General features: G+C 34.9%; 1 long non-coding RNA gene across 6 annotated transcripts; it reads left to right on the plus strand.

Annotated features, from left to right (window-relative positions):
- The first annotated feature begins 674 nt into the window (after positions 1 to 674).
- Positions 675 to 3742, plus strand: LOC113362073. 6 transcript variants are annotated; one of them, XR_003365536.1, is made up of 5 exons: positions 675 to 1231; positions 1381 to 1680; positions 2486 to 2627; positions 3307 to 3390; positions 3705 to 3742. It is a non-coding gene; the product is annotated as an uncharacterized LOC113362073 (long non-coding RNA). The 6 variants fall into 6 exon arrangements; XR_003365539.1 differs by lacking the exon at positions 3705 to 3742 and having other exon boundaries at positions 675 to 1015; positions 1125 to 1231; positions 3307 to 3590; XR_003365540.1 differs by lacking the exon at positions 3705 to 3742 and having other exon boundaries at positions 675 to 969; positions 1125 to 1231; positions 3307 to 3590.
- The last annotated feature ends 3383 nt before the right edge of the window (positions 3743 to 7125 follow it).

The raw sequence follows: 7125 nt of genomic DNA on the forward strand, positions 1-7125 counted from the left end.
TAGAAACCCATTTCGCGGATGTTGGCTACACTGGTTTCCTTCAATATGCAGGCGTGAATAATATCTATAAGAAACCAGTAAAAACAGAGTCTATCATCGACTGTTCGGAGCATTATACTGCGACATATTATCCGGATCTCAATAATGTTTATTTTTAGGGGAAGTGGCGGCGCCAATTATTTCTGAAAAATATTGCAATAGCTTTTCTACTTAAAAATATTTTATAAATAGATCAGAAACTCTAAATGGACCGCATGAAAAACCATGCCAAAACTGTCCTTCTCACAGATTTTTCAATGGCCTTAACCTTGTTAATTCTTTGACTCGCGGGACCCTCCCCATGTGAGGGGTCAATTTTTGCATAGTTCGTCTACACGGTCTGTGTAGAACTACTGTAAATAGGTATATTTTGTGTATGAATGAAAAATTCTAGTACCAATTTGGATTAATCTGGCCGATTGATTGTCTTGGAAAGGGATTTTTTTTCTGCCACCCAAAAATCTAAACGTACCCACCTTTCTCTCATCCATTATCTTTTTGTATCTATCTTACAAAAACAAATGTGTTTTTAACCATCCGGCGGTTTCAAATTCATCTTTTCTTGCGATTAATGGCTCCCATTGCTCTAAAAATGCAGAAAAGTGAGGGAGATAAATTGGGGTTCAGAATGCCTGTCTCCCCTACGCCCACATCCAACGTCCCAGATTACTTCTCCTCCCTTAATTTCCATCAGTTACGCCTATCAAAGCTAAATTGCCATTAATTAGGTTTTATTAAGCTTATTTTGCTCCAGCTTTTCATCCGCAACGGATGAAATCATTTAGCACCACCATTATTCTCTAATTTGCAGATCAATTGCTCATACGTTAGAAAAATAAAAGATAGTACCATTATTCTGCTAATCTGCTGCTTCCCAATCCCGTGAAATATTTTAACTATATAAACCCCCTAAAATGTTATCTTGCACAGGTTCTCAGTGCTTTCCAATCTCCCTTCTCTATTAAGATTCATTTATGTAAACTTCTCTGATTTTGGTATTTTTCATGGAAATTTCTCTGATTTTGATACCGATGTTCGATATTATTTATTTAGTTTTTTCCCAGAATTTTTTTTCTCGGTTGCAGATTTTTGTTGTTGTTGGTGACTGAAAGATTTCTCGACGAACCAACATTCGTATGTAAACGTTAAAAAAAATTTCGAAGTGGTTGTCATTCATATGAATCGTTAATAGGTATGATGCCAATGTGAATCATTATTAGGTTTGGTAAGTGGGCTGATGGGATTTACTGTATGATAACATATCGCGCTACTTCGAGTTTATTTAGTTAAACTGGGTTGCAAAAGATTTGGATTATGTTGATTTTATGTTCTTTTCTGCAGGTGATGATTGCACTTGATGAGTCTGATTCCGGGGTTACTGTGATCAATTTGGTGCGCACTGACATTCACTAAGACAGGTTCGTTCTCGCATGTTTTGTTGTTTATCTTGATTTTTTATTTTTAAAATACACGAAAGATGAACTTACTACTGGAAAATAAGGAAAATGAGAGATGAAATGTGGTGCAATCTAAATCAGTAGTACGCTAGCTGAAGACCACGTTGAAAGATCACGCCCTGTCTGATCATACTAAGCACATCAACAATATCGTAAGACAAAGTTCGACTGTGATCTAATCGAGGTATATATATTCCTTAGACTAAACATATTAGTCGCTATTAAATTATGTGAGTTAACTTACACAAATTAAAAAGAAAATAATAAAAAAAATATGCAATTGGATGAGCTATTTGCACATGACCTTTGAATCGGATGTGAGTTCCCTTTAATTAGATGCACTCTCCTTTGGAATAATTTAAAACTTCAATCCTCTATCAGGGGACCAAATTTTGACATTAACCAGCATGTAACTAAATATCACTTGGTTTGAGTCTTTGAGGTCAGAAAAGATTGGCCGGTTCTCGGTTGTACTTATAGTTTTTGCTTTATATAAACATTGCCCTTAACGGGTATCAACTAGGAGATCAGTTATACTGCGAAATTTGTGTTTTGTTGTTCTGCTTAGAACTGCTAATATGGCTGTTCTTTACCATGTAACCCAGATATTGAACTGAAGTTGCGCTGATTATGTCCAAATTTGTGTATTTCAGTACTTTACTCTTTTATCCACCCTATCGGACCTCAGTGGTGGTTAGAAGATAGAGTGATGTAACGATTTTAATCTGAAGATAGTGACATTTGATTTTATAGAACTAGCTATTACTTCTTACGCATCTTCTCGAAAATTGAGTTTGTAATCCTAACATCTTTTGGTTAATTTCAATGAATAACTACACATTAGTGATTTTCACTATTGATAGTCAACTCCCAGTCGGCTTAAGCAGTTTAAGACGCTTATTTTGGTGTTAATTAAAAGCTTATTTCAACTATTCATTTTTTTTTTGTTCTACTGTACTCAGTTGGCTTATCATTATTGAACAATGTAGGTGTTGTCATCGTATTTTGCTTGCTAACATCTGCAAAAAGATATCCTCCAATGCTATTAGCATTTGCAATCAATTGGATGGCACTAGAGAAGGTCGAGAGGATGTTTCACTATTTAAATTCTCCATCAAATATCTTGCAAGGGTTAGTTCGTTTCTCAAAGCTTATTTTGTAAGGATTTGTGTTGGTGATGGGGATGTAAGGGAACCATGATATTCGTTAATTCTTTATATTTTTTTATGAACTGTTATGTAGCAGGTGTTGTTTTTGTGTACTGATCGACATTGTTGTGTTACGCTTTTATCAACTGTTGGTCATTTTTACCAGTTTCTTGATATTTGTTATCATATGCCACCAAAGGAATGCCAAAAATTTCAAATCATGGTAACAAAAGCTGGGGCTAGCTTCTAACAAAAATCTGATTTGAGATAAAATTCCGGAAAATGGGTCATTTGTCCAAATATTTTTAAAACATGGTTCAAATGGACGAGTAAAAATTATTATGGGTGAAATGGACACCCAAAAAATAGCAAGGATGAAACTGGATTCATCCTGACTTAAACTTAAAAAATAGCAAGGATGAAACTTGATGCATCCTGATGTAAATTAAGAATAAGAAAAAGTATTTAAAAATAGGCAAGATGAAATTGTTTACATCCTGACTATTTTTACATTTTTGTCCATTTAAACAGTATTAAAATCTAAATATTCTTTTCAGTCAGAAATTGTTGATTTTTGTCTTTTTAACCAATTTTGTGATAAAATTCTAGGTTTCGTTATACACTTATAATGATATTTAAAATCAGTACGGTAACATTTGCAGGATACTGTTAATAAGGAAGGCAATGTAGATTTGGGGATGCAAAGGTTGCGGTAAAGTGAAAGTTGGTGGTTCCTACATTGTGAAGTAAGTAATTCCTCTCCTTCCTTCCACGCCGGTGCTCTCTCACAGGCATTCACACAATTGTTATTCTACATTACAAATGCTTTGTATTACAGTTGACTTATTTGAAGTAGAGAGCTGACAGGGGCGACATCATGATGCCACAATTTCCTATGGTAGCACATTAAATGATTCAAATGATAAATAATTAATGTGTATACTGATACTGCAACAATGTGTATCCGCAATTTCCTGTAGTATTTAAGATGTGAATCATGTACATAAGATGGAAAATCATGTGAATACTGATAACTGATTTAGAACTTGTTTGTTTGCAGCTGACTCGGCGTCTGAATCTGAGTCAACCCCTGACTCGGACCGAGTCAGCAGTCAGACCGTTTGTTTTCCATTTTGAATCAGATCTGACTCGACCTCTGACTCAGACATAACCCCTGACTCGGACTCATTTGAGTCAGGTAACAAAATATCCCTGACTCATGGGACCAAATCACTGACTCACTTATTTCCGAGTCAGATGAGTCAGATCTGACTCAAAACAAACATATCGACTCAGATCCAGATGAGTCAGGTGATTTCACTCAGATCCAGATGATTCAGATCCAGACGACTCAGATGAGTCAGGAGTAAACAAACATGGTGTTACATATGTGGGTACAGTGTGTACATCATTTTTATTAGATGGTTATTGTTTTCAAAATTAGGTTCCTGCAAACGGTAGCATGATTACATAGCGGCTACTAATATGTATTCATTATAAGATTAGATTTTTTGAATAGCATGTGGGTCGAATTTGAAACTTGGTTTCCTAACATCTCGGCTAATTATATTCATGTCTAGCATCGTATCCAACATTAGAGAGTTTCGGTTAGATCTACCGCTTATGCAAATTTATTAATGATGAGCTTTTGTGCCTGCATACTGTAGTTGCATGCCTGTATGATAACTTTCGCAATTTTTACTCTTTTTTTTTGTCCCTTTTCAAATAGCAATCTGACTAATCCATATTGTTGCGAGTAGAAAGCATTCCCTTGGTAAGGTATATGCCATTATTATTCAAAAAAATTCTTGAAGTTCTTAAAAAAAAATTGTGCATTTGAACTCATTATTTGATCACCACTCATTATATAGTATATGTAGTTATTCTCTTTGTAAGTAATACATGTTGAAGAGCTCAGGTAGATGTCTCGAGAAGAGCTGTTTTGAACAATCTTGATGTTAACGTCCCAAAAGTGAGCCTTCTTATTTGGTTTAATTAAAAAAAAAAAAAAAAACTTTTAACTGCTTGCTGGATGTAGAAGTTTTATCCCAGTTATCTCCTCTTTTATGAATTTTGAACTGTGAATTATCTCAAGAAAATATCCATGTAGCTGAGGATACCACGTTGTCTGGCTAAAGGGGAGCAGTAGAAAGTACTGGAGATGATAGTAGTAGAGAGAAGAGAAAACTTGCAATCAAGAAGAGTGGTGGAAAAAGTGAAAGAAAAGGCAAACCTTGACATTTAAAGGAAGATTGGACGGCTGGCATCATGGTTTTGCAGGTTTGCCAATATAATTTCATCCGCTGAAAGACTACCCAAATCTGAAGCACACTGTTGCAATCTACAAATTTAAAAAACATCCATACTGCAGGTCCGAAGCGTTAAATACTGTTTAACCAACACTATAATTTCATCCACTGATTTTCTTCTAGCTCCAAAGACAGTTCCATTGCGCGCATTCCAGACGTTCCACATAATTGCATAAGCGGATGATATCCCAGAGTTTCTTGAATTTGCCATTGAGTATATTCCATTCCCATGCCTCAAATAGTTGTGAAACAGATTCAGAAAGAGGCCATGGAACGCATATGATTCAAATTTCTTAGGTGCATGGATAAGCTACATTTCAAAAAATACTAGTGCGAAAGCTTAGTGACAAATACCTCTCAGACCAGTTTAACAATCACAAAATTGGTTAAAAAACCAAAATCAACAATTCCTGGGTGAAATGGACAGTTAGATTTTGATATTGTTTAAATGGACAAAAATGTAAAAATAGGCAGGATGTAACCAGTTTCATCGTGCCCATTTTCAAATATTTTTTCTTATTTTTAATTTACACAAGACGTATCCAGTTTCATCCTTGCTGTTTTTTAAATTTAAGCTAGGACTTATTATTTATTTTTTTCACCCAAACTATTTTGTTACTCGTCCATTTAAACCGTGATTTAAAAATATTTGGACAAATGATCCATTTTCCGTTTAACAATCTACGTATACACAATTACGATAACCATATATATCATCGTGTTTGCTACTTTAGCCAACATTATCCCTGTGCAACACAAGGATGACCCGATCATTCCATATATTCCTTGATCTCTTGGATTCTTAGTAATTCAGTAGCAACTAAGAAAAAGATGGTTTGGATTTTTGAAGTGCGCACGATGACATATTATTTAACCGTTTTATACACTTTGGTCAGAATGACTGCCAAAGATCAAATATTAATGGTCCATCTAAACGATCCACTGTCTAATCAATAAACGATCCATTGTGTAATCAACAAGGAGAAAGTATTTGGTTGTGACGAGGGTATGCGAAGAAGAATACGTAGATCTTTGTTTTCGACTATTTGTGTTTATGAAGATCTGGATACCAAAATGGGATAGTTACCTTTATTTTTTCTATTGACTCGCAAAGCATGTCTGTGCATATTTTCATAAATTAAAAGAGCTCTAGCGCCCCTTATGTTAAGAGAGTGAATAAGTGCCATCATATAATACCAGCATATATTTAGAATTAAGGCTTAAGCTCCAGCTTTTGGTTCAGGCCCGAGCAAGCTTTTAGTTCTTTACAGCCCGGCCCGTTGTGGCACCGGTTATATTCTAGTTTTCAATACATAAAGAAATGGTAATCCAAATCCCAAACTGGATCAAATGAAATGAAATATTGGTAACCCGTAACTTATGTTTCTTTTTTACTTCCTCTTTATCTTGTGCGAGACAACTACTCATTATGTTTCTACTCTTTCCCATGATACGCTCTTATATTTTCTTTCTGTCTAATTCTTCTCCTTTTTATACAAACAATTATCAAGAATACTTTGAAATATTGCTGAACAAGTCTATCAATATGGTGCTTGCTCAGATCTAGTTTTTTTGGGATAGATCTGAGCAAGGATTCTTGTAGTTTTTATGAATAAAAGTAGTCTAATTTATAGTTTTAGGTTTTGTTTTTGTTTTTTTTTTTTTTGTGTCTGTGGACACATTTCTTCGTTATTTGGGCGATATTTTCTTTGTCGTTGGGACGATTTTCTCTTCGCTCTAATAGCGATTCTGTCAAATCTCAATGGTGTTTCTTGGCTTGCTATTCTCGACTCATCAAGAACATCAATGATTCTGCTCGGATTCGCTTTGGATTCATCTTCAGCAAGAGGGATTCAGGGCATCCGGATTCGATTGAATCTACAAGATTTTGGGGAAATTAATCCTTTTTATCTGGAGCATCTCTTATTGAAGAAGATAAATTTCTTATATGGTCGGAGTTGATTCCGATTTACACCATCATTCGTCAATACTGCTGGTACAAAAATTGGATATCTTTGCAGTTCATGGCTCTTTCTCTTCGCTGTGTATTTGTAATTGGTGTCGTCGTTTGTATTTGGGTTTTGATTGTCTTGTATTTTAATGTTTTTGATAATCTTGTAATCATCATTTTTGGTTTGAATGAATTGAAATGTGATTTTCCAAAAAAAAAAA

The sequence above is a fragment of the Papaver somniferum genome, chromosome 3, assembly GCF_003573695.1.
Source record: "Papaver somniferum cultivar HN1 chromosome 3, ASM357369v1, whole genome shotgun sequence".
Classification (NCBI taxonomy): Eukaryota; Viridiplantae; Streptophyta; class Magnoliopsida; order Ranunculales; family Papaveraceae; genus Papaver; species Papaver somniferum.